Below are 27311 nucleotides of genomic sequence, written 5' to 3' on the forward strand. Positions count from 1 at the left end.
TGTAGAGTTTCATCTCCCTGGGAAGGAGCACGTGCTCAGCAAAGCTGTCTCTTGCTTCTAGTCCTAAAAGTTGGGGTGGGGACATGGAGGTTATTGGTAAAACCTATTTGGTGTTTTGCAACTTTCTGACTAGTTGCAGGACCTTAGCCAGACCTAGCAGAGTATACGCAGAATCCACGGAAGCAAGTGGCAACTTGGCTGCAGACAGGATAGACGAAGCAGGAACCAGGAACTTGTAGTTAGGTGTTTGTTATATACAGTGAACTATTTACAGGAACAGAACACAGATCTTTTGCTAGCTCTCTCTGACACGACTCACAACTCCTACACTCACTGACACACTGAACCACTAGTTAGTATGCCATTAATTATCACTCCCTTGAGAGAGCTTGACCAATCAGGGAGTGGTCTCCATGCCTCTGTTATCACCAGGCAGACTTACTCCTTCACATGACCTTCTGGCTGTCTGCCAAACCTTAATTGACTCTGTGTGAGTAGCTGCACGTACACAGTTTTCCAATAGGGGTGCAGCCTTCTGTAGAGGCCGGAGTCTCTCTCCTGCCTCTCTCTGCCACCTCTGAGGTGCCCTAAAAGGTAGATAGCAGAGGAAGCGAACCAATAGTCATGTTCATCTGTACTGGCTCAGTATGACCTATTCTGACAGATGCTGCCTTTCATATTCATGCCCAAGAGCCTTTCAGCTCCAGAGATCTGGGACTGAACCCGGGATCTGCATGCCAAGGCCAGAGTAAGAAAGAGCCCTTGCCAGCTGGCCATGTTGGGTGCCTGCCTGGAGAGTGGAACCCGGGAGTTTGAAGGACATCGTGCTGCTCCTGGCAACCCCCACCCAACCCGACATCCTCCTCCGCCTGAATCCCGCTTCACCTGGGATGCACTTCCCATCCTGGAGCGGCTGGGGGGGTGGTATTGCTCCCCACCCCCCTTTTCCAGACCCCATTCTCCTCGTTCTTCTTCTTCATGCCCCCTCTTCGCTCCTTCCAGCCTGGTCTCCCTCCCCATGTCCATGGCCTCGGGTGTTTTCCTGAGTGTATCTTCAGAACAACCCTCTGTGAGGGAGGCTAAGCTGGCCCAAGGACTGGCCCAAGGTAGCTCAGCCAAGTTGCCAAGGCCAGCATTTAAGACTGTGCATCCTTTCCCCTCAGATGAGAAAGCCGGGATGAGTCATGCTAGCAGCCTGTGGCCTTGATGGGCTTTGTGGCAGCCCAGCCCAGTTGCTATATTCCACCTCTGAACCGAGGAAGCGCAACTGGAGAGACAGAGCCCAGCGCCATCAACACAATTAGCAGCCACCTTAATGACGAGCACCCAGGACCCTTTCAGGCAAAAGCCACGCGGCAAAGTGCACGGGCAGAGGCGTCGGAGGGCGGGCACCCCAAGGCCAGGTGCTATCTCTGCCTTCTGTCTCTGACCCTTGTCTGCAAGCAGGCTGCCTCCTGGGAGGATCAGCTCTTTTCTCACGGGACAGAAGCGCACGACTTCCCCCTCCCACTTGCCGCCCGCCTCAGTCTTTCTCCAACGGCTCAGTTTAGTGCGCCAAGCAGCTCATCCCAGGTGGGAATTCGGGTGGCACTGCTTGCAGAAGGAGAAGTGGCTGGTGCTGGTGGAAACTCCCTGAAATATACTCTGAGTCGAGTGTGGATTTCATGCTCTTTATTCAGCTCATAGTAACGAGGAATGGAAGTTCCCCCAAATTGTCTGCTTTATATACATTATTTACAGAATGGGCTGCACGTGATTGGCTAATTCCAGGATTCTCCTGTAGGCCAATCAGGTTGAGGATTCACTTCCACCTGGAGCTTGATTGGGTGGCTCCTGCAGACCAATCAAACTGCTGCATTCTGAATCCTATTGTTCTAGGACCAATCAGACCGCTGCATTTTGGATCCTATTCAACTCAGTACATAACACCCCTCCCCTCTAAGTTCCAGTCCTGCCCGGGAGGTTGCATTCATAGTCCTCAAGGTACGCCGGCCGCCTACATATGCGTTGCGGCCTGGGGTGTTCCCTAGTCAGGGGTTCAGGTTCTGGCTCGTGTTCCGAGGATGCTGGCTGTTATGGGGCTGTTTGGTCTGGCGCAACCGGCTCGCTCAGTCGTGGCTCTGGTTCTGGTGTCCTTTCGGCCTTGCGGGTCCTCTCTGTATTTACTGATTCTGCCTCCCCTGCTGGCCCCTCCTGCACTACGGGCCTCATTGCTCCACTGTTCCTTTGGGACACCTCTGACCTGTCCTCCTGGTTTTCTCCCGGGAATCGTCACAGTAGCTGGTCGCAGTGGCGGCGCCAGCATTGGTCCCCCTCCTTTAGCACCTCGTACGACACGGGGCCAGTGATTATGGATAGAGTTGAACCCGTGTCAAGCTCCATGTGGCACGGGGCCCCCTCTATCTGTACCTCTACATTAATTTTCTCTATGTTGGGGTGGGGCAAGTGGTATACCTGGCAGTCCATGATCTCCGTCGAGTTGCCTTGGTGCATCGGTCATCTGATGCCTGGCGTCGGGTGGGCCGAGCCCGACACACCCGAGCGATGTGTCCCGATTTTCTGCACTGCCTGCACTCTGCGTTGCAGAAACGGGAGGTCTTCCTCTCGTGACTCTCCCTGCAGCTTGCGCAGTTCCCTCCTTCTCATCGAGGCGGCTGTGGTCTGTGCGCTGCTTGAGTGCGCTGCTGTACTCGGTGCACCTCCTCCCTGTCGGATCCTGAGTCGTAGGCGAAGTCTTCGTGGTGGACCCTCGGTTGGGACGGCAGGCTCGGCCGTGCCTCTTGCGTCGACCTCTCGGCAGCTTCCGTTGCCAGGGCCTCCTCCAGAGCGACCTGGAACGTTAGGTCCTTCTTGGCGTAGAGGCGTTGTTGCAGCTTCTCATCCTTTAGGCCACTGCCGAGGTGGTCACGAAGCAAATTCTCCAACTCTGAGAAGTTGCAGAACCGGGCGGCTTGGCGGAGAGAGGTCACAAACCCAGTTATGGTTTCCCCAGGGGCTTGCCGCTTTGTGTAGAAGACATTTCGACGAGCCACCACCGAGGGCTGCGGCAAGAAGTGCCCCTTCAGATGTTCCATTATTGTTTTGTAAGGAACAGTAGCGACGTCTTCAGGCGCAAGGAGAGCCCGGGCGATTACGAACATCTCCTCTCCGCAGACACTCAAGAATATTGCCCTCTTCTTGGCATCATTGGTGACCCCTTTGGCTTCTAGGAGGAAAGTGAAACGGGAGGCGTACACTTCCTAGTCTCCTGATGCTGGGTTGAACGACGAGAAGCTGCTGTCGGTTGCCATCCTGAGTTCCTTGGGTCCCGGAGCTGAAGCCTGGATACACGGTGTGAGGCAGCGGTGTGGCAGGTGGCGGTGCTGCAGTGCTGTGTGTGGCGGTCAGCTCAGCGGGATCCCACCTTCGTCGCCAGTGAAATATGCTTGGAGTAGAGAGTGGATTTCATGCTCTTTATTCAGCTCATAGTGGTGAGGAGGAATGAAAGTTCCCCCACAATATCTGCTTTATATACATTATTTACACAATGGGCCACACGTGATTGGGTAATTCCGGGATTCTCCTGTAGGCCAATCAGGTTGCGGATTCACTTCCACCTGGAGCTGGATTGGGTGGCTCCTGCAGACCAATCATACTGCTGCATTGTTCTAGGACCAATCAAACTGCTGCATTCTGAATCCTATTGTTCTAGGACCAATCAGAAAGCTGCATTTTGGATCATATTCAACTCAGTACATAACACGCACACTGGCTCCACAAACTGGTCTGGCAGAGCCTGCGGTGGGACGGAAACAGTGGAAGCCTTGAGCCCTACAGAGAAGCAGCTCTGGATCAAGCCCCAAAGGGGATCCACTCAAAACAACAGGGGTAACTCCACCCTCTCGATCACTGCCAATTCAAACACAACACCACGATCAGCACCAGCTGGGACGTGGCCTGTTACACAAAGGCAGCCACCCTGCAGCTACATGGGCCACTTTGAGGAAGGGGAGCCGGGGCGTGTAGTGGTTAGAGTGCCATGGAGGAAAAGGTGGGGACATAAATGCAATAAATGCAATAAATAAATAATAAAAGGGCTCACCACCACCTTGGGATGACCACCAACATGGAGAGCTTTAAAAATGAATTAGACAAATTCACAGAGGAAAATAAGGCTGCCCACGGCTACCAACCACAATGGCTGTATACTCCTGTTATGGAACCTCTACCTGTGGGCCTAATTAGGCTTTGTGAGACATCCTCATTTGGCCCCACCCACCTGGCCATCTCCCCAACATCACAGGATGCAAGAGATGTAAACACTGAAAGGGCTGCTCTGAAAATGGAGAATTGGGACTGCACTCATAATATTTCCTTTCCAGAGGAAGAACCCTGAACTTTCTTTTACAAGCTGCCAGGCTCAATCCTGCCATTCAGCCGTTCATTTATTTGTTTTACATTTACAGTATATATCATCTTTTCCTTCAGGGAGCTCAATGTGCTGCGCACGGGTCTCCTCCTCCCCCATTTAATACCCACAACCAGTCTGCGCAGCTGGTTAGGCTGAGAGGCAGCAACTGCCCCAAGGTCATACATACCAAGTGAGCTTTATTGCAGAGCGGGGATTTGAACCCTGGTCTCCCAGGTCCTAATCCAACGCTCGCTCTATTATACCATACTGGCTCTCACTATGATGCTAGGCAATTGACTGGTGGGCGGCTCCTCCTTCCTACCAAAATGACCCACAGAGGGAGGGAGAGTCCTGGCTCTAGGCTGCTGGCTGGATCCAGTTCCACACCCAAGGCATATGCAAACCAGAGTCAGGAGTGGCACACTTTGAACATCAATTGCTGGGGTGCAGCGGCAGAAGGGGGAAATTTCCTCATGCCCTGCTTGGGGGTTTCCCAGAGGCATCAGATTCTGAGAAGCAGGAACTGGGCTCTTTCCCTCCTGGACTGTCTCTGACCCTCCATGTCATCCACAAACATAGGATTGGGGTATGTGCACAAAAACACATTACTCTTTTTTAAAAAACTCATATGGTAATTGTCAGGGAACTGCCATCAGCTCAGAGGCGAGAGGTGGAAGGGCAGCTGGATTACAGAGAGCCTCCAAAGATTGTGGGAAGCAGCACTTCCTCAGCGGAGGAGGAAAGCCCCGCCTCTAGTGGGGAAGAGCTGCAGGGCTCGGAGGATGCAAGAAAGAGCCAAGACACTGTGCCTGAGCAAAGCGGGGGGAAGGGAGGTCCCCCTTTACCCAAGCCTTCCCTGCGCAGTAGGTTTTCACGCAGAGAGGGGAGGCGTCAGCTGGGGGTCAAGAGACTACTCTGCTGGGGAAAGTTTAAGGACCGCCCACTCTGAGATTCTGCTAGTGAGTGAGCAAGACATGAAATTGAGGCGCTCTGCACTGTAAATGTTTTGCACCAATAATAAAGCCTTTGAAAAGACCAGTGAGGGATCTTGCCTGTTCGCTCTCGAGCAACCAAGCCGATAGGCATAACAGTAATTCTCGACCAGTGCCGTCCCTGTCATTAGCCAGAGTGAGGTGGCAGCCTCTTGCAGCTGCAGTGGCAGCCTCCAGCCCTGTGTAAGGAAGCTTTTAATGTTTAATAGACTATTGTATTTTAATATTCTATTGAAAGCTGCCCAGAGTGGCTGGGGAAACCCAGCCAGATGGGCGGGGTATAAATATATTATTATTATTATTATTATTATTATTATTATTATTATTATTATTATCATCATCATCATCATCATCATCATCATCCAGCAATTCTTCCTGAAGCCACTGGCTGTGCCTCACAGCCTGGCCTGGCATTGGCCATCCTAAGCTAGCCTGCTTCTCTGAAGTGTGAGGTCGGACTCTGTTCTCATTGTTTCACCTGCCGGTCCACTCACCTTCTGGGTGAGGAATGTGAGGAGGGCACAATCTTACCCTTTGCCTCAGGCAGCAAAACATCTTGGGCAGCCCTGGTCTGCACCAGTGTCCCTTCACAGGAACATAGCAAGTTACCAGACCTTTGCTCCATCTATCTAGCTCAAAGGTTCCCAAAGTGGACAGTAGCACCCCGGGGGGCAGTGGAATTACCTGGGGGGGGGGGCACTGAGAGGTAAGGGGGCAGCAGGGGGGCATTGGAAGTGTAAGTGACTATCAGGCTCTGAAGCGCTGGTATCACTAGATCAATTCAAGTTCATCCGTTTTGCTGAGTTAATGAAACTTACTAGTTGCAACTGCATTTTGAACAATGGGAAATCAACACTGTTTGACGGTGTTGTGATCTTTTTTTAGTGGGTCGTGCAAACTGCTAATCTGAATAATGCATTTTATAAGGTAGAGTAAAGTCACTGGGGATGAGTTGATGAAACCAAGGGGGCAGTGGCCCCCAAAAGTGGGGGAGCCACTTCTCCACACCAACTGACAGAGTTTCAAGCAGAAATCTCTTCCAGCCGTACCTTGATCTGTGGCTGGGGTTCGAACCCAGGACCTTCTGCTCTGTCAATGAGCTATGGTTCTTCCACATACTCCATGCCCTTCCACAACCATTGCCTTCTTCTCCCCTGCTCCACATGTTTATCCACAAAGATGCCCATTTGCAGCAGGATTGGACTGCAAAGTCTCACCTGGACCCGGTGCCAGAGGCGGTAATGCACGGTGGTGCTGATTTCCTCGTAGTCGCTGACCAGAGAGGAGGAGATGATGGAGGAGCCTGCCTGGGTGCTCAGGTACCTGGGGCAGAAATGGAAAAAGTTTGTTTGTTTGTTTGTTTGTTTAGTAGACACTTCTGTTTTGTTTTTTGCCAAAGCAACTCAACCACTCACCAACAAACAAACCCACATATATACATTAAAATATGGCAGGGATGGGCATACATTAATACATCCCACTTACTGTAAAAGGCATAGATAGGTAAAAGCCTTGTTTAAAAGGAATGTTTTTGCCTGGCGCTGAAGATATGTAACGATGGCACCACCTCCCCGGGGAGAGCGTTCCACAAGCAGCAGAGGTGCCATGATGACCCTCACTTTTAGACTCCAGGGCCAAATTCATTCTGCTCACTTGAGCTTTAGTAGTCATTCCTTTGTATTAGTAGGTGTGCTGCATCCACAGTTCTCCTTAATTCATGAATGCTCATTGCTGTCCTGAGGATTCTTGTAGCAAACTTTTGTTATTTCCTGCTGTGATTTTATACTGAATTCTGTAAAGTGTCCTGAAGATTTATTTTTATTTTATTTTTTTAAGGAAAAAGCCAGGCTGCAGATTCTTAAGATAAACACTGACGAGATTCGTGGCACCTAAACAGATTTGTTATGGCATGAGCTTCCCTCTGCATTAGTTACAAGAATAAACCTTTAAGGTGTTTTTGCTGCAAAACAAATTGCTAACATACGCAAATATCTTTGCCTGGGCAGACCTGAACTTCTCCGTTAGCCAGCCTAGTACTTGTTTTAATTAATACAAAGAGTGAACTAGCCACACTCACTCACACACACCTGCCTAGCAGATAATCCATTTTTGCTGTTCCCATGCCCACAGAAGCTCCGTCTCCCTATCTGAAACGCAAATGGTGCCAGCGCCACCTTGTGTCCACCCCCCAAAAAACCACACAAGGGTGGCCCACAATCTATTGCTTATCACACACAAATACTGTACCGAAGAGTTTTTCTGGATGAGGCCAATGGCTCATCTAGCCCAGCCTCCTGTTCTCACAGTGGCCTATTATGGGAAGCCCACAAGCAGGATTCAAGCACAAGAGCCCTCCCCCCCCCCCTCCTGTGGCTTCCAGCAATTGGAGTTTGCACGTGTTGCTGACTCTGACCGTGAAGGCAGAGCATAGCAATTGTGGCCAGGAGCCATTGATAGCCCTATCCTCCTCTGTGAATTTGTCTAATCCTCTTGTAAAGCCATGTAAGTTGGTGGCTCTCACTGCCTCTGCCTTCTATGGGAGCGAGTTCCATAGTTTAGTGATGCACTGCAGGAAGAAGACCTTTCCCAGAAAAACCATTCGATTCTGCAGTTTTCACCTCAAGGCAAAAAATTTTGTGTCCGGATTTTCACTTTTTGAAACATGGCAACCCTAATATACATCCTTCTTTCCATCATGGAAACACACATCTGGTTCCCACCTATAAGGTGACCAGACCTGGACCTGCTTAGCTTTGGCTAAATGGTGCCATTATTTGCTTTAGGAAGCTTTTCTATACCAAGAAAAATCATTGGTCTACATTGCCTTGGTCAGACCACACCTGGAATACTGTGTCCAGTTCTGGGTGCCACAAATTAAGAAGGATATTGACAAGCTGGAAGGTGTGCAAAGGAGGGCAACCAAGATGATCCAGGGTCTGCAAACCAAGTCTCACGAGGAACAGTTAAAGGAGCTGGGTATGTTTAGCCTGGAAAAGAGGAGGCTGAGAGGAGATGTTAGAGCCAACTTCAAATATCTCAAGGGCTGTCACATGGAAGAGGGAGCAAGCTTGTTTTCTCCTACTCTGGAGGTGAGGACTCAAACCAGTGCCTTCAAGTTACAAGAAAGGAGAAATTCTGACTAAGCATCAGGAAGAACTTTCTGATGGTAAAGTGCTGTTTAACAGTGGAACGGTCTCCCTCAGGAGGTTGTGGGCTCTTCTTCCTTGGAGGTTTTAAAGCAGAGGTTGGGTGGCCATCTGTCATGGATGTTTAGTCGGAATCTCCTTTCTTGTAACTTGAAGCCATTAGTTTGAGTCTTGCCCTCCAGAGCAGGAGAAAAGAAGCCATGTGACAGCCCTTAAGATATTTGAAGATAGCTATAATATCTTCTCTCAGTCTCCTCTTTTCCAGGCTAAACATACCCAGCTCCTTCAAGCACTCCTTGTAAGGCTTAGTTTCCAGACCCTTAATCATCTTGGTCGCCCTCCTCTGCACATGTTCAGAGGAGAGGAGAGATATAGTGGTCATGGAAGACTTCAACTTCTCCAATATCTGTTGAAACTCAAACTCTGCCAAGAATGTAAGGTCCAACAAATTCCTCCATTGCCTCGCTGACAATTTCATTTCCCAGAAGGTGGAAGAAGCAAGAAGGGGATCATCTATCTTGGACCTGGTCCTCACCAACAGGGAGGAGATGATTGATGAAGTGGAAGTGCTCAGAAACTTGGGAGGAAATGATCGTGTCCTCTTGGGTTTCATGATACAGAGGCAAGGGAAAGCTGAGTGTAGTCAGACATGCACTCTGAACTTTAAGGCGGCCAATTTTAAAAAGCTTAAGCAGCTACTGGGTGAGATCCCATGGTCAGAAATACTCAAAGAGAAGGGAGTCCAAGATGGATGGAAGTTTCCAAAAGGAGAAATATTGAAGACCCCCAATTGCAGACAATTCCAACAAGAAAGAAAAGTGGGAGGCATCTAAGGAAACCACTGTGGCTGCATAAGGAGCTTACAGATGAGCTGAGAGTTAAGAAATGGCAAAAGGGGGAAATCACTAAGGAGGAGTATGCACGAGTAGCCAACAGTTGCAGGGGCAAAGTCAGGCTGGCTAAAGCTCAGAATGAGCTCAGCCTTGCAAGAGAGGTTAGAAATAATAAAAAAGGGGTTGGGGGCTATGTCCGAAGTAAGAGGAAGAACAAACAAGTGGAGGGTCCTCTGCATGGAGAAGAAGGGGAAAGGCTATTGGGCGACAGAGAGAAGGCGGAACTACTCAACACCTACTTTGCCTCTGTCTTCACCCAAAAGGAAAGTGATGCCCAACCTGGTGCTAACCAAATCAATGATGAATGGAGGGAGCTGCAGTCCAAGACAGGAAAAGAGATGGTAAGGGAACACCTAGCTACTTTAAATGAATTCAAATCTCCAGGGCCTGATGAGCTGCAGCATACTAAAGGAGCTAGGTGAAAAATAAATCAGGAGGTTGGGGCAGGTAGGAAAGGCCTGAGCAATGACCTGATTCACCTACCTCCTGCCTCCATCTGACACTGCTGCATCCTTGAGCACAGCATTGCCACTGGTGAGATGGCGCTGGAGGGAACTGTAGCCATACCAGGTGTTGGTCATGGTGATCTGGTGCAGACCTGGGCGGGAAGTAAAAGAAGCTCCGTGGCCTGGTTGTGGCAGGGACCAGGCTGTCCGTCATTTATTTGCATCATGTATATTGATTATTGGTTATTTAATTTCTACACCACTTAATATATTAAAAATATCTGTGAGTGATGTACAAAAACCAGGTAACTCAAACAAAATATTACTAAAATACTCAGTTGTTATATTAGTACAAAGTTACAAAGATATATAAAGCAATATCAAATCATTTCCCTTATGACATACCCTGTTTGGTGGGATTTCATCTTACATGCAACAAACACAGACACACAGGGCGCATCTCTCCATTTTACAATGTGAAATTTGGCTTTCCTGGCAGTCTTAAGTGCCTCACCAACCAAATATTGAGTCTCTCTCAGATATACTGTGCTGCCTTTTTGCACTTCTAGGATTTTTTAATTGTATTGATCTGTTTGATTTACTTCAGTAAAAACCTTTAGAGAAGAAAATCTCTAAGCAATGAACAACATCCTAAAAACAAACACCACAGATAATTATCAAGTAAAAATTCTATGCTTCAGAGCAGAACAGAAAACAATCAGATCACCAACTCTCTCAGCCATCTGTACAAGGCAGGGGTGTGGAAACTTTTTCATCCCCCCCCCCCATTTTTTTTTAAATTGATTTTTATAATATTAACGACAAACAAAAACACAAAACAACAAACATAACAAACATAAATCATAACCTTACTGAAAATAACAGTTATTAACTTTGTAAAGTGACTTCCTCGTTTCCCCTTAGTTGAATTTCATTGCAAATCCTTATAACGGTTTTCCAAAACCCAATTTTTATACACTTTAAATTGAACATTAACATCTTTAAATCTTCTCCTTATAGTAGTAAACACATTATTTTATCAGTTGACATAAATACAATCCTAAGCCCATTAAATATCTGGAAGCTATTTCCGATTAGTTTAGCTTAACACATTTAGAATCATAGAATCATAGAGTTGGAAGAGACCACAAGGGCCATCGAGTCCAACCCCCTGCCAAGCAGGAAACACCATCAGAGCACTCCTGACATATGGTTGTCAAGCCTCTGCTTAAAGACCTCCAAAGAAGGAGACTCCACCACACTCCTTGGCAGCAAATTCCACTGTCGAACAGCTCTTACTGTCAGGAAGTTCTTCCTAATGTTTAGGTGGAATCTTCTTTCTTGTAGTTTGGATCCATTGATCCGTGTCCGCTTCTCTGGAGCAGCAGAAAACAACCTTTCTCCCTCCTCTATGTGACATCCTTTTATATATTTGAACATGGCTATCATATCACCCCTTAACCTCCTCTTCTCCAGGCTAAACATGCCCAGCTCCCTTAGCCGTTCCTCATAAGGCATCGTTTCCAGGCCTTTGACCATTTTGGTTGCCCTCCTCTGGACACGTTCCAGGTTGTCAGTGTCCTTCTTGAACTGTGGTGCCCAGAACTGGACACAGTACTCCAGGTGAGGTCTGACCAGAGCAGAATACAGTGGCACTATTACTTCCCTTGATCTAGATGCTATACTCCTATTGATGCAGCCCAGAATTGCATTGGCTTTTTTAGCTGCCGCGTCACACTGTTGGCTCATGTCAAGTTTGTGGTCAACCAAGACTCCTAGATCCTTTTCACATGTACTGCTCTCAAGCCAGGTGTCACCCATCTTGTATTTGTGCCTCTCATTTTTTTTGCCCAAGTGCAATACTTTACATTTCTCCCTGTTAAAATTCATCTTGTTTGTTTTGGCCCAGTTCTCTAATCTGTCAAGGTCGTTTTGAGGTGTGATCCTGTCCTCTGGGGTGTTAGCCACCCCTCCCAGTTTGGTGTCATCTGCAAATTTGATCAGGATGCCCTTGAGTCCATCATCCAAGTCGTTGATAAAGATGTTGAATAAGACCGGGCCCAAGACAGAACCCTGTGGCACCCCACTAGTCACTCTTCTCCAGGATGAAGAGGAACCATTGATGAGCACCCTTTGGGTTCGGTCAGTCAGCCAGTTACAAATCCACTGAGTGGTAGCATAGTCAAGTCCGCATTTTACCAGCTTCTTTACAAGAATATCATGGGGCACCTTGTCAAATGCCTTGCTGAAATCAAGGTAGGCTACATCCACTGTGTTCCCTTCATCTACCAGGGTTGTAATTCTGTCAAAAAACGAGATCAGGTTAGTCTGACATGACTTATTTTTCAGAAATCCATGCTGACTATTGGTGATCACAGCATTCCTTTCTAGGTGCTCACAGACTGTTTGCTTAATGATCTGCTCCAGAATCTTCCCTGGTATTGATGTCAGACTGACTGGGCGATAATTATTTGGGTCCTCTCTTCTCCCCTTTTTGAAAATAGGGACAACATTTGCCCTCCTCCAGTCTGCCGGGACTTCGCCTGTTCTCCAGCAATTCTCAAAGATGACTGCCAGTGGTTCTGAGATCACATCTGCCAGTTCTTTTAATACTCTTGGATGCAGTTCATCTGGCCCTGGAGACTTGAATACATCTAGACTAGCCAAGTATTCTTGTACTATCTCCTTAGTTATTCTGGGCTGTGTTTCCTCTGCTGAATCATTTGCTCCAAATTCTTCAGGTCGGGCATTGTTTTCTTTATCGGAGAAGACTGAGGCAAAGAAGGCATTGAGGAGTTCAGCCCTTTCTGTGTCCCCTGTTTGCATTTCACCATCTTCTCCTCTGAGTGACCCCACTGTTTCTTTGTTCTTCCTTTTGCTACGAACATACCCATAAAAGCCTTTTTTGTTGCTTTTAACCTCTCTAGCAAGCCTGAGTTCATTCTGTGCTTTAGCTTTTCTGACTTTGTGTCTACACGTGCTGGCTATTTGTTTGAATTCCTCTTTGGTGGTTTCCCCCCTTTTCCATTTTTTGTACACATCCTTTTTTAATCTTAACTCAGTTAAAAGTTCTTTAGATAGCCACCCTGGCTTCTTTAGGGACCTTCCATGTTTCCGTCTCATTGGTATTGCCTGAAGTTGTGCTTTTACTATCTCCCTCTTAACAAACTCCCAGCCATCATGAACTCCCTTTCCTTTCAGTATTACTGTCCATGGGATCTCACCCAGCACTTCCCTAAGTTTTATGAAGTCGGCTTTCTTAAAGTCAAGAAATTGAGTCCTAGTATGCTTGGCTGCTCCTTTCCGCTGTATAGTAAACTTCAGAAGAGCATGATCACTCGCGCCTAATGATCCTTCCACTTCTACCCCACTAACCAGGTCATCAACATTGGTTAGGACCAGATCTAAAATGGCTGTTCCTCTTGTTGCTTCTCCCACTTTCTGGACAATGAAGTTGTCTGCAAGTCCAGTGAGGAATCTGTTTGACCTTATGCTCTTGGCTGAGTTTGACATCCAACAAATATCCGGGTAATTGAAGTCCCCCATTACTACTATCTCCCTTCCTTTTGCATGCTTGGCCATCTGTTCCAGGAAGGCATCATCTATGTCCTCCGTTTGGCTTGGGGATCTATAGTAAACTCCCACAATGAGGTCTCTGTTATTCTTCTCTCCCTTAAATTTGACCCAAATGCTCTCACTTTGGCTTTGATGTTCTAAATCTTGGATCTCTTCACAGGTATACACATCCCTGACATATAACACCACTCCTCCTCCTTTCTTGTCTGGTCTGTTTCTCTGAAATAGATTGTATCCCTCCATTATTACATTCCAATCGTGGGACTTATCCCACCAGGTTTCAGTGATGCCTATTATGTCATATTTAGTTTGCTGTACCAAGAGCTCAAGCTCATCTTGTTTATTTCCCATGCTTTGCGCATTAGTGTACAGACATTGAAGTCCATTAATCATTCCCCCGTGTCTCTTATTTAAGGATTTTTTCCTCCCACCACTAGGTCTGTGTGCTGTTTGCTCCATTTGGTCTATGACATTTGGATGATCATCTTCATCAATTGATAGACTCCTACCTTCAGGAGCACTGTCTCCCTCCCCCACATTAGTCAGTTTAAAGCCCTCCTGATGAGGTTTCTGAGATTTTTGGCAAAAACATTCCTCCCAACCGTTGTGAGGTGCAGCCCATCGCTTGCCAGAAGTCCATCTTTAAGAAACTGCAGTCCGTGATCTAAGAATCCAAACCGTTCCTGTTTGCACCATTTGCGAAGCCAGTTGTTCACTTCCACTATTTTTCCCTCTCTCCCTGGGCCACGTCGTTCAACTGGAAGGACAGATGAGATGACAATTTGTGCATTTAATTGCTTCAATTTCCTGCCCAGAGCCTCGTAGTCTCTTTTGATCCTCTGGAGGCTAATGCTTGCAGTTTCATTGGTTCCCACATGAACCAAGAGGAAGGGGTATTTGTCAGTGGGTTTTATGATTCCTTGCAGTCATTCAGTTACATCTTGGATCTTAGCCCCGGGGAGACAGCACACTTCCCGAGACATCTTGTCAGGCCCACAGATCACTGCTTCTGTTCCCCTCAGTAGGGAATCCCCTATCACCACTACACGCCTCCTCTTAGGTCTGGTCGGGGTTCTTCCGTGAGCTGTCTGTTCCAAGGTCACCTGCACATTCCCTGAGGACTGACTTTGCTGCTCGTCTTCATATACCTGATCAACTGTAATGAGGGAGAGATCCTCAAATGGAGTCTGCTCTTCGTCTTCCATGCTAGAGGAGAGCACCTCAAAGCGATTGTGTATTTCTAAACAATCAGAGTGAACCCTGGGCCTCCTACTTCTTTGAGTCACATTCCTCCATATATCTGGCTCCTGTGTTGGTGAACTAGCCTCCTTCTCAGGGGAGTCCCCTGTCTCCTCCTTGGTGGAGACGCTGTGCTCTGTTGCTTCCAAGAAGAGCTCCAGCTCTCTAATTCTCTGGAGCGTAGATACACGTTCCTCCAGTTGCTGGACTTTGTCTTGTAAGAGGGCAATCAACATGCAATTGCTGCAAGTAAAGCTGCCTGCAACCTTTGGCAAGATGGCAAACATTGCGCAGGAATCGCAGGCGACTGCAGCTGTTCCCTCATCCTCCATCTTGAGAACATGTCGTTGGGGGTGACTACAGCGGTCCTCCATCATAAAAAGCGTGAAGACAGGACAAATAACTCCTCCCCCCCAAAAAAACCTAGGTCTCTGCCAACAAACGTGCGAGACTAGCTCCCCTAAATCTAAAAGATGGATCAAACTGCGCGCTGCCCCCTCTGACCTTTGCACAGGGAGAGCAGCTAATCAGCCACAAAGAAACACACACACACACACACACACACACACACACACACACACACACGAAAACCCTTTTTGCTCCTCCTTCAGCTGCTGCCCTACAAGCTCTGATAAGCTCCTCCCACAGCTAATCACCTACCTCAACAGAAGCCCTGCCCCCTCTGACCTTTGCACAGGGAGAGCAGCTAATCAGCCACAAAGAAACACACACACACACACACACACACACACACACACACACACGAAAACCCTTTTTGCTCCTCCTTCAGCTGCTGCCCTACAAGCTCTGATAAGCTCCTCCCACAGCTAATCACCTACCTCAACAGAAGCCCTGCCCCCTCTGACCTTTGCACAGGGAGAGCAGCTAATCAGCCACAAAGAAACACACACACACACACACAAGAAAACCCTTTTTGCTCCTCCTTCAGCTGCTGCCCTGCAAGCTCTGATAAGCTCCTCCCACAGCTAATCACCTACCTCAACAGAAACCCTGCCCCCTCTGACCTTTGCACAGGGAGAGCAGCTAATCAGCCACAAAGAAACACACACACACACACACACACACACACACACACACACACACACAAGAAAAACCCTTTTTTGCACCTTCTTCAGCTGCTGCCCTGCAAGCTCTGACTAAATAATTAACTAAATAATCATTAAATTTCTTCCATTCTTCGTGGTGTTCCTCCTCCTTCTGGTCGCGGACTCTTCCGGTTAGGTCGGCTAGCTCCAAAAAGTCCATCATCTTCATCTGCCATTCTTCTACTGTTGGTAATTCTTGGGTTTTCCACTTTTTAGCTAACAAAATACGAGCCGCAGTTGTGGCATACAAAAATAATTTAACATCTTTCTTGGGCATTTCCAAGCCTGTTATTCCAAAAAGAAAGGCCTCTGGTTTCTTTATAAATGTATATTTCAACATTTTTTTCAATTCATTATAAATCTTTTCCCAGAAGTCTTTCACCTTGGGACAGGTCCACCACATATGAAAGAATGTTCCTTCCTTCTCTTTACATTTCCAACATATATTATCACAATTGTGATACATCTTTGCTAATTTTACAGGAGTCAAATACCATCTATACATCATCTTCATAATATTTTCCTTTAACAAAGTACATGCAGTGAACTTGACCCCTTTCTTCCACAATCTTTCCCAGTCTTCAAACATTATTGTAATGGGAATAGGGGTTGCTTGTGTGTAAACCACCAACTGCTCCAAGCTGCTTGGGGTGGTTGCGCCTTTCCCTGGCTGAGCAGCCCTTAGGCTCGGCTGCTTCAGTCGCTGGCAGAATCCGTTAGTGGGCGTTTTCTAAACTTCTTCCAACATAAAAATTCCTTGACGCCCAGTCTCCGCCTAGATTCTCTGCACGGAAGCCTTCTGCGCAGTGTGGGCATGCCAAGCGGGGGTCCGGTGTTCTCCCCGCTGATCTCACTTGAAGAGTCTCGGAGCCCTCCCTCCGAAGTGCTCTCAGCCTCCCCTTTCTTCCTGGTGTCTCCTGGATTGCCTTTCCCAGCGGAAGCTCTCTCTCTCTCCTTGCTATTCCCCTCCCCTGCATAATTAGGGCGACCTCCCTCTCCTCTGGTCTCTGATGGCAGTTCCCTGACATCCACCTTCCTCCCAGGGCCCCCCTCCCCTCCCGTCCGTTCCTGGGACGGTGAAGTGGGGAACCCCCTGAAGGAGCTATCCTCCTCCTCAGATGATTCCAACACTGCTCTCCACCTGCGGTTGTCTCTTTCCGTTTCCCACTCTTCCCAGTCGGATTCCTCCCCTTCGGATCTTCCCCCTTCTTCCTCTTCAGAGGTGGGAAATCCCACAAACTCTTCCTCATCCTCTGTGTTGCCAAATTGCTCCTTCCAAAACCTCCCTAACGGCTTGGGCTTCCTTGGGAACCTGCGATGGAACTCCTCCTCCAGATACTCATCCCGGATCTCTTCCGCTGGAACCCAAGTGTTCTCCGATTCGGGCTCCCCCTCCCAAGCCACCAGATATTCCACCTGTCTCCCTCTCCACCTGGAATCAAGAATTTCAGCTGCATGACTACTTAGTTCCCTTTCCTCCACCCATGGATGCATGGGTGTTTCTCTTCCTTGTCCCAGAAATTCCCTCCCTTCCCTGTACGGTGAGAGTAGAGATCTGTGAAACACCGGGTGCAGTTTCATGTTGCTGGGCAATTTGAGTCTGAAAGCCACCGGATTCACTTGTTGTGTTACCTCAAAAGGTCCCAATCGTCTTGGCCGTAATTTCTTACAACTCCCTTTGAACGGTAACCCTTGGGTAGACAACCACACCTGATCTCCCACTCTTATAGTTTCCCCTTCTCTGCGGTGCTTGTCTGCCTGCCTCTTGTACGCTTCTTTCGCCCTTTCCAGGTTAACCCTGAGTTGTTGGTGTAACGCCTCCATTTCTTCCACAAATTGTTCGGCCGCCGGCACACTCCACCTCCCCTCCCCCTCCCCTGGGAAGGCCCTGGGGTGACACCCGTAATTGGCCATGAACGGACTCATCCCCGTGGACACATGTTCAGCGTTATTGTATGCAAATTCGGCCAGCGCTAGTTTTTCCACCCAATCGTTCTCCCTTTCTTCTTGCTGCTGAGGCAATCGGTAATGGGAGCTGTCAGGTGGGCGAAGTTCTTGATGAACTTCCTGTAGAAATTTCCAAACCCCAAGAACCTCTGCATGTCTTTCCGGTTCTTGGGCGTCTTCCATTCCAGCACTGCCTGCACCTTGCCTGGGTCCATGGCTAAGCCCTTGTCAGACAACCTGTAACCCAGGAACTCTACCTCTCGGGCGTGGAATTGGCATTTCTCCAACTGGACCCACAGCTGGTGCTCCTGCAGCCTCTGCAGCACTTCCCTGACGTCCTTTACATGCTGCTCCTCGTTCTCTGAGTAGATTAGCACGTCGTCCAAGAAAGCTATGCAATTCTTGTAGAGCAGGGACCCCAGCACATGGTGCATAAAACTTTGAAATGTGCTGGAGCCTGATTGGAGTCTGAAGGGCATAACTAAGTACTCAAAGGCCCCCAGAGGGGTGAACATGGTGGTTTTCCATTCATCCCCCTCCCTCATCCTTATCAAATTGTACGCCCCTCGAAGGTCCAACTTGGTAAAAATCTTCCCTTTCCTTACTCTGGCCAAAATATCATCGATTCTCGGCATGGGGAAGGTCACTGGTTCCGACACAAGGTTCAAGGACCTATAATCTACGATCAATCTGGGCTCTTTGGAGTCTCTCTTGTCCACAAAGAACACCGGACTGCCCCCCACCGCCCTTGATTCGTGTATGAAACCCCTCTTCAGGTTCTTATCAATAAACTTCTGCAACTCTTGCATCTCCCTGTCCGACATGGCATACAGCTTACCCACTGGCAGCTGGGCCCCTGGGAGTAGGTTGATCTGACAGTCAAAAGGCCTGTGGGGGGGTAGCCTGTCTGCCTCCTTCTCACTGAAGACTGCTTCCAGGTCTGCATACTGAGGTGGCACTCTCCCCTTCTCTCCTACCGCCATCCCTGCCACTCTGGCCACTGCCATCCTCTGGGTCTCTCCCCCGTGGCAGTGCTCCATGCAGTAAGCTGACCCAAAGGAGACTGTTCGCTGGTGCCATCCCACCACTGGATCGTGCAGTGCCAGCCAGCTCATACCCAATATGATTGGTGGTCCTGCTAGTGTGGCTACGTGAAAGGCAATTGTCTCTGTGTGTCTGGAGACTTTCATTCTCATGGGAGGGGTCTGGTGGGTCACTTCCCCCCCTAGAAGTTCCCTCCCATCAATGGTCGTTACTTGCAAAGGGTGCTCTAGTGCCAATACGTGGAGCTGATGTTCTAGGGCAAATTCCCTGCTAAAAAAGTTGCAAGAGCTCCCTGAATCCAACAATGCCTTCACCTTGATTGGGTGCCCATTGGGGAGTTCTAGCACCACCTCTATGGCGATGGCTGCCTGGGGAGGGTCTGGCTTGGGCACTTTTACTGGGTGCTTGCCTGGCTGCTGTGCCCGCTCTTGGGCAGCCAAGCACTGGCGTTTCCCTGTTCCTTTTCCTCCTCCTGCTCCCCACCAACTGCCCCCACCATTCCTTGCCACGCCTTCCTCTGAGGGCAGACCCTGGCAAAATGTCCCGGCTGTTGGCAGAGAAAGCATTTCTTGGCGGTTTCCCCCTCCTTCTTGCGAACCTCGCCAGAGTTTGAAACCCCACGCGCGTGCGCGCCTCCAATCTCCATTGGTTCCTCTGGCGGTTGAGATTGCCCTGGCATCTCAGGAATGCGGTTGTCATGCCAACGCTCGCCTCTCCCTTCCCGCCTTTCCATCGCCTGCATCTCTTGCCTTACTTCCACCGCAAGCGCCCTCTTGGTCAGCTGGTCCATCGACTCCGGGCGGGGCGAGCGGGAAAGTTCATCTTTAACCCAAGGGGATAACCCCTCCTCAAATAACATCTGCACCGGTTCCGAACTCAGTTCCCACCCAAGTTTGTGGATCAACATGGCAAAGCGTGACCAGTACTCCCTCACTGATTGGTTCCCTTGCTTGCAACCCATCATTTCCTTGCGCGTCACGCTCAGCTCCACTTCGCTCGAAAACATATGGTCCATGGCGCTAAAAAATTTCCTCAGATCCTTTAACGCGGCATTTTCAGACGCCATTAAGGGCCGGACCCATTCCCTGGCCCCGTCCTGAAGGTGCCCTATCACAAAAGCCACCCGAGCCCCGTCGTCCACAAAATCATCATACTGCAGGTCCAGCGCATACTTCACCTCTGTCTTAAATGCGTTATAATCTCTGGGGTTGCCCCCAAACTTCTGCACTAGTCCTGGTACCTTCCTTGCGATGGGGGTGGGCTTCCCCTGGGCATCTTGAGTCCGCCTTTCATCCAGCCGCGCCGCCAGAATAGCCAGCTGCTGTTCCAAATCTCTGTTTCTCTCCTCCAGAGTAGGTCCCCCTCTGGCTCCCTCCGCAGCGCCTGCTCCTCTGGTTTGACTCATGACGGTGCCCCTCTTCTCCTGCACACAAGCAACATAAAGGACTAACGGATTGCTGTAATGGGAATAGGGGTTGCTTGTGTGTAAACCACCAACTGCTCCAAGCTGCTTGGGGTGGTTGCGCCTTTCCCTGGCTGAGCAGCCCTTAGGCTCGGCTGCTTCAGTCGCTGGCAGAATCCGTTAGTGGGCGTTTTCTAAACTTCTTCCAACATAAAAATTCCTTGACGCCCAGTCTCCGCCTAGATTCTCTGCACGGAAGCCTTCTGCACAGTGTGGGCGTGCCAAGCGGGGGTCCGGTGTTCTCCCCGCTGATCTCACTTGAAGAGTCTCGGAGCCCTCCCTCCGAAGTGCTCTCAGCCTCCCCTTTCTTCCTGGTGTCTCCTGGATTGCCTTCCCCAGCGGAAGCTCTCTCTCTCTCCTTGCTAGTCCCCTCCCCTGCATCATTGGGGCGACCTCCCTCTCCTCTGGTCTCTGATGGCAGTTCCCTGACAATTATATTATGTCCTAAATCTCTTGCCCAATCTATCATCACAGATTTAACTTGTTCATCTTTCGCATGCCACTCCAGCAAAAGCTTATACATTTTAGATAAATTTTTACCTTCAGTATCCAACAACTCCGTCTCCAACTTAGATTTTTCCAAGGCAAAACCATTTCTCTTATCCAATTTATACAATTCATTAATCTGGTAGCCAATTTAGCTTATATTTAATTTGCTCAAATGATTTTAATTTATAACCTTCCTCCTCCTCTATTAATAAATCATAATATCTCAGCATTTGGTATCCATATTTATTTTTTTCTGGGCCTTTGCCTCCATTGGTGAAAGCCATCTGGGCGTCTTTCTTTCTAAAAGGTCTTTGTATTTTATCCAAACATTATACAACGATTTCCTAATTATATGATTTTTAAATGCTTTATGGGCTTTTACCTTATCATACCACAAATATGCATGCCAACCAAACACATTATCGAATCCCTCCAAGTCTAATAAGTCTGTATCTTCTAATTTTATCCAGTCTTTAATCCAACACAGTGCAGCAGCTTCAAAATAATTTTTTAAATCTGGCAGAGAGAATCCCCCTCTTTCTTTGGAATCCGTTAGTAATTTATATTTAATTCTGGGTTTTCTCCCCTGCCAGATAAATCCAGAGAGAGCTTTTTGCCATTCTTTAAAACCTTAATAATTTTAGCTTTTTGTTCATGATAGATTGCTTTAATACCATTTAGAAAGTCATGACCCATCCCCATACTCTCTAAGTTATGTAACATAAAACTCCAAAAAACATTGTCAAAGGCTTTTTCAGCGTCGATAAACATTAACATTGCTTTACAACTCTTCGTTGCTTCTAGCTTTTCCAAAATATCCACAATGTTTCTAATATTGTCTTTCATATGTCTTCCAGGCAGAAATCCTGCCTGATCTTTATGAATATATTCAGATAAAACCTTCTTTAGCCTATTAGCCAATATATTTGCAAAAATTTTATAATCCATATTGAGTGGATTTGTCTGTAGTTTTTAACATTGGATCTATCCTGACCCTGTTTAGGAATCAGAGTAATGTAGGCTTGTTTCCAGGTTTCAGGTCCTTTGCCCCCCCCCCCCCCCCCCGTAAAATTGAATTAGATATTTCTACCAGAGGTTGCATAAGCCAGTCTTTCAATGTCTTATAATATTTTGCTGATAGAGCATCAGGTCCTGGTGTCTTGCCAAGTTGCATTGAGTTTATTGCGTTTTCTTTCAAATATTCAGAAATTTACAGAATAAAAAGTAGAAAATAAAAGTAAGAAAAAGAAAGTATACATAAATTCCAACTTTCCAAAATACTTTAACAATTCCGTTTTTTTTTATTATTATAACTTTTATTTCCAATATTCACTCTTTTAAAATCACAATAGAAAAAAAAAAGACATCGCAAAATAAACAGATGTAGACAATAAAATATCAAGACGTAAATACATTTCTCCGAAAGTATTAATTATCATAACATCATAACATAACATCATTCTGACTTCCCTCCACCGCGATTTAAGCTATATCCCATTTATACCCTTCTTGCAGTTCCTTCTTTCTACCTTTATCTTTACTTCACAGATTCTATAATTCACCTACTGTTATTTTAATATTACCTAAGTTTTTCTCCATGTATGATATAAATTTGTTCCAATCATTAATAAAGATTTTATTACTCTGATGCCTGATCTTCTGTGTCATTTTTGCTAGCTCAGAGTACTCAAATAGCTTGTTTTGCCATTCACTTATAGTTGGGATTTTAGATGATTTCCAGTTCTGTGCCAACAGCAGTCTTGCTGCTGTCGTTGCATACTGGAACATGGTTTGGTCTTCTTTTCTAATCTCCTCACCGACCATTCCCAGAAGAAATGCTTCTGGTTTTTTAGGAAATGTGTATTTCAGTATCTTTTTCAATTCATCATAGATAGAACCCCAGAACCTCTTCACTTCTTCACACGACCACCACATATGATGGAAGTCGCCCTCTTTTTTTTTACATTTCCAACATCTTTTGTCTCCAGTCTTGTACATTTTTCCAAGCTTAACAGGAGTAATATGCCAACGATACATCATTTTTTCCATATTTTCACGGAGGCTAACGCATGCTGTAAATTTCATGTCCTTAGTCCAAAGTTTCACCCATCTCTCATATTCTAAACTATATCCCAAATCTATGGCCCACTTTATCATGACCTCCTTCACCTCCTCGTCTTTTGTATCCCATTCCAGTAATTGATTGTACATTTTGGATAGAAGCTTACTCTTTCCTTCTAATATTTCCACTTGGAATTTTGATTTTTTCTCATTCATCCCTATTTTTTTGTGTTCATTCCATAGGGCGTTAATTTGGTGAACCTGTAACCACCCTATTGATTTATCTTTTAGTTCTTCAAATGATTTAATTCTCCACCCCTTATCCGATTTGGTCAGGAGATCTTCGTAGGTCCATCTTTGGCTTCTCGTGTTTAAATTTTTAAGGGATGAGATATTAACTGGAGATAGCCACCAAGGTATGCCCTTTTCCAACAGTCTTTTAGTTCTATTCCAAACCTCTAACAACGCTCCTCTAACAATGTGGTGGGAGAAACCCTTATGCACCCTTTCTTTATCTTGCCATAAATAGGCATGCCAGCCAAATCTAGCATCAAATCCTTCCAGGTCTAACACATCTAAGTTTTCCAGAACTATCCAGTCCTTAACCCAACATAGGCATGCAGCCTCATAATATAATTGCAAATTTGGGACGGCAAACCCCCCTCTTTCTCTCCTGTCTGTGAGCAGTTTAAACTTAATTCTTGCTCTCTTCCCCTGCCAGATAAACCTGGACAGGGTCCTCTGCCATTCCTTAAACATTGTTGTTCCTCTGATTACTGGAATATTCTGAAATAAAAATAATATTTTTGGAAGGATGTTCATTTTTATGGCTGCCATTCGTCCCTCCCAGGAGAGTGTTAATCTACTCCAGATGTCTAAATCTTTTTTAATCTCACTCCAGGTTTTTTTGTAATTATTTTCCACTAAATTTATATTTTTTGTAGTTACCCAAATACCCAAATACTTCACCTTTTTCACTACCTTAATTCCTGTTTGTTGTTCTAATTGATTTCTTAAGTCTTCCGCCAAATTCTTAGTCAGTATTTTTGTCTTATTTTTATTTAACTTAAACCCAGATAACTTCCCAAACTCCTCAAGCACTTCCAAGACTTTTTCCACGCTTTTTAGTGGCTCTTCTAATGATATCACTAGATCATCGGCGTATGCCTTTAATTTATATTCCTTCACTCCAAGTTTAATTCCTCTTATTTCCGGTGTTTCCCTTATTTTATTTGCAATTATCTCCAGTACCATAATAAACAGGAGGGGGGACAGAGGGCACCCCTGTCTTGTACCTTTTGATATCATAAATGAGTCTGTTAAATTATTATTAATAATTAATTTCACTCTTTGGCTCGAATAAATTGCTTTGATACCCTCCAAGAAGGGCCCCTCTATCCCTACCCTTTCCATACACTTTACAAGGAAACACCAGGATACATTGTCGAAAGCTTTTTCGGCGTCGACGAATACCAAAGCTGCAGGAATTTCATTTTTAAACTCTAAATATTCAATGATGTTTATTATATTTCTTATGTTGTCCTTCAGCTGTCTGCCTGGCAAAAAACCGGCTTGGTCTTTATGAATTGATTTTATCAAATATTTTTTCAGTCTTTTTGCCATTATCTCAGCAAATATTTTATAATTGTTATTGAGTAGTGATATCAGCCTATAGTTTTTTACGTCAAGTTTATCCGCCTCCGGTTTTGGTATTAGGGTAATATGGGCCTCTCTCCACGAGTCCGGTATCCTCCCTCCCTGTAAGATATTATTAAATACGTCACATAAGACAGGTGTTACATATTCCTCCAGGACTTTATAATATTTTTGTGACAGACCATCTGGACCTGGAGCTTTCCCTGGTTTCATTTTTTTAATAGCCTCCTTAACCTCATCCGTCGTTATTGGTTTATTTAGATGGGATTTTTCATCGTCTGTCAGCCGCTCACCCCCATTTTTCTCCAAATATCTTTCTATTTCTATTGTATCTTCATCCTCCTTTCTTTTGTACAAGGTTTCATAGAACTGAAGAAACTTTTCCTTTATTTCATTTGGGTCTTCTATTATATGTTCCTCTATTTTAATCTTATTAATCACCATTTGTTTTTTCCTTTTCCTTAATTGCCATGCTAACAATCTCCCCGTCTTGTTTGCAGACTCAAAGTATTTTTGTTTCATTGATTTTATCCTCCATTCTACCTCTTGCCCTAATAATGTTGAGTATTGAGTTTGCAGCACTTTGGCTATTTGTTTCATCTTTTCATCCTCTGGGTTTATTATTAATTTTTCCTCACATTCTTTCAGTTGTTTCACTATTTCTTCCTTTTTTAATTCTCTTAACTTCCTTCTATAACTATTCTGCTGAATCAAGAATCCTCTGAGGACCGCTTTACTTGCTTCCCAGACTATGTCAATTTTGGTTCCTTTGTTTAAATTCCATTCAAAATACTCTTTCAGGGTGTTTTTTGCTTTCTCAATAATCTCTTCGTTTTCTAATAGGTATTCGTTCATTCTCCACCTGTACTGTCCCAGTGATCTACTTTTTATTTCCAAAATAATTGGGTTGTGATCGGAGAGTGTTCTAGGTTCTATCTCACATTTCCTTGTTCTTAATGATAACTCTCTTGAAATCCAAATCTGATCGATTCTGCCCCAACTCTGATGTACATCTGAAAAGTGTGTAAATTGTCTTATTGTTGGGTTTTTGTACCTCCAAATATCGATCAGATCTAAATTTTCCTGTAAATCTTTAAAAGATTTTGGGAGTTTCCCTTGGTTCGTCTTTCTCTTTTTTTCACTCCTATCCATTTCAGGGTCGGGGACTCCATTTAGGTCTCCTAAAAGAATTAATTTGTGGCTCTCTAATTCTAATAACATTTGTTCCAATTTTTTAAAGAATTCTGCTTTTTTTGTATTGGGGGCATAGACCGTTATTACATTAAATTTTTCTCCTTGATGATTAATTTGAACTCCCAGAATTCTTCCCTCTTCATCCTTACATATTAGTGTCGGTTCCCATTTCTCTTTAACATAAACCACCAGTCCTCTTTTTTTGCTGACATCAGAATTAATAAATTCCACCCCCAACTTTTTATTAATCAATACATGTTTATGTTTTTTAGCTATATGAGTCTCTTGGTAGCATATCACATCATAATTTTTGTTCCTCAAAACTTTCATTATTTTATTCCTTTTGGATTTTTCATTTACGCCATTTACATTCCAAGACAAAAACTTCAAAGACATTACTAAAACTAAGTTCTGGTTGCTCCTCTTTCTCTTCCTAACCTTCTTCCTCCGCTTCCTCCGCTTCTTCGCCGCTCTCTAGTCCCTCTTCATTCCCCTCCCCCCGCCCTCTCCCTCCTTCCCCCCTCCCAACCTCCCTCCCTCCCCCCCTCCCCCCTCCCACCCCCCCTCCTTCTCTGTCTCTGGTATTGTCCTCTGCCTTGCCAAGTTCTTTCTCATATCTCCTCATAAATTTTTCCACTTCCTGTTGGTCTGTCAACTTGAATTTCTTATCCTTAAAGAAGAAAGCAATTCCTTCAGGAAATTCCCATCTGTATCGTATCCTGTTTCTTTTCAGGACTGCTACTATTTGTCTATATCCCTCTCTTTTGCGTAAAATTCTAACTGGGATTTCCTTCAGAACAATTATTGGCCTGCCACCAATTATTAGCTTTTTATGATAACTCGTTTTTAATATTAAATTCTTCATCTCAATTGAGTTAAATATTACTAAACAGTCTCCAAGAGGTCTTTTTATCCTATTTTGGACTATTCTCATTTTTATTCTAAAAGAGTTTTCAATTGTGTATGCGACATCTTCCTCTTTCAGATCTAACCATTTTGCTAACTCTTTGGTCATCTTTTCCTTTATGTTCTCATTTGTCTCTTCCTCTACTCCTCTGAATTTTAAATGTAATTGTTTCTGTCGCATTTCTGTCATAGCAATATTATCCCAGATTTGTTCTTGCGTTTTATTCACCTCTCTCATCTCTTCCTTTATTTTTTCACTCTCTTTTTTCTGTTCTCTCATGTCTTTTTGCAGTTTTTTATTGGTTTCCTCAAATGCTTTGGATTTGACATTGAGTTTATTGCGTATTCCACTTCCTGACTTGTAATTAAGCCGTTTAGTAGATTCTTTTTTTTTTTTAAATATTTTATTAAGTTTTCTTTCAAATATTCAGAAATTTACAGAATAAAAAGTAGAAAATAAAAGTAAGAAAAAGAAAGTATACATAAATTCCAACTTTCCAAAATACTTTAACAATTCCAATCGGACTTCCCCACATCTTCCGAATTCTGCGTTCTTTGCAATTGTAACATCAGCAATTTGTTACCTTATTTCATGTCTTACTGTATCTTTCAAATACTATGTTTCCAAATTTAAAATACTGTATCTCAGTTATTTATACCCTATAAATAAACATAGTATGGTTACTTCATGTTGTCTACCTCATCTTTCTTATAGCTTAATTTCCAATACACCTATTCGAGTTGCTGAAGCAAAAGTTTCCAAA

The 27311-nt window shown here is 45.6% G+C and overlaps 2 pseudogenes; both read right to left on the bottom strand.

Annotated features, from left to right (window-relative positions):
• The window catches only part of LOC144326336 (adhesion G protein-coupled receptor D2-like), a 761129-nt pseudogene that overhangs the window by 671417 nt on the left and 62401 nt on the right, over positions 1 to 27311 (bottom strand).
• LOC144326431 (uncharacterized) lies at positions 2427 to 3290 on the bottom strand (annotated as a pseudogene).

This window comes from Podarcis muralis, chromosome W (genome assembly GCF_964188315.1).
Source record: "Podarcis muralis chromosome W, rPodMur119.hap1.1, whole genome shotgun sequence".
NCBI classification, from domain to species: domain Eukaryota; kingdom Metazoa; phylum Chordata; class Lepidosauria; order Squamata; family Lacertidae; genus Podarcis; species Podarcis muralis.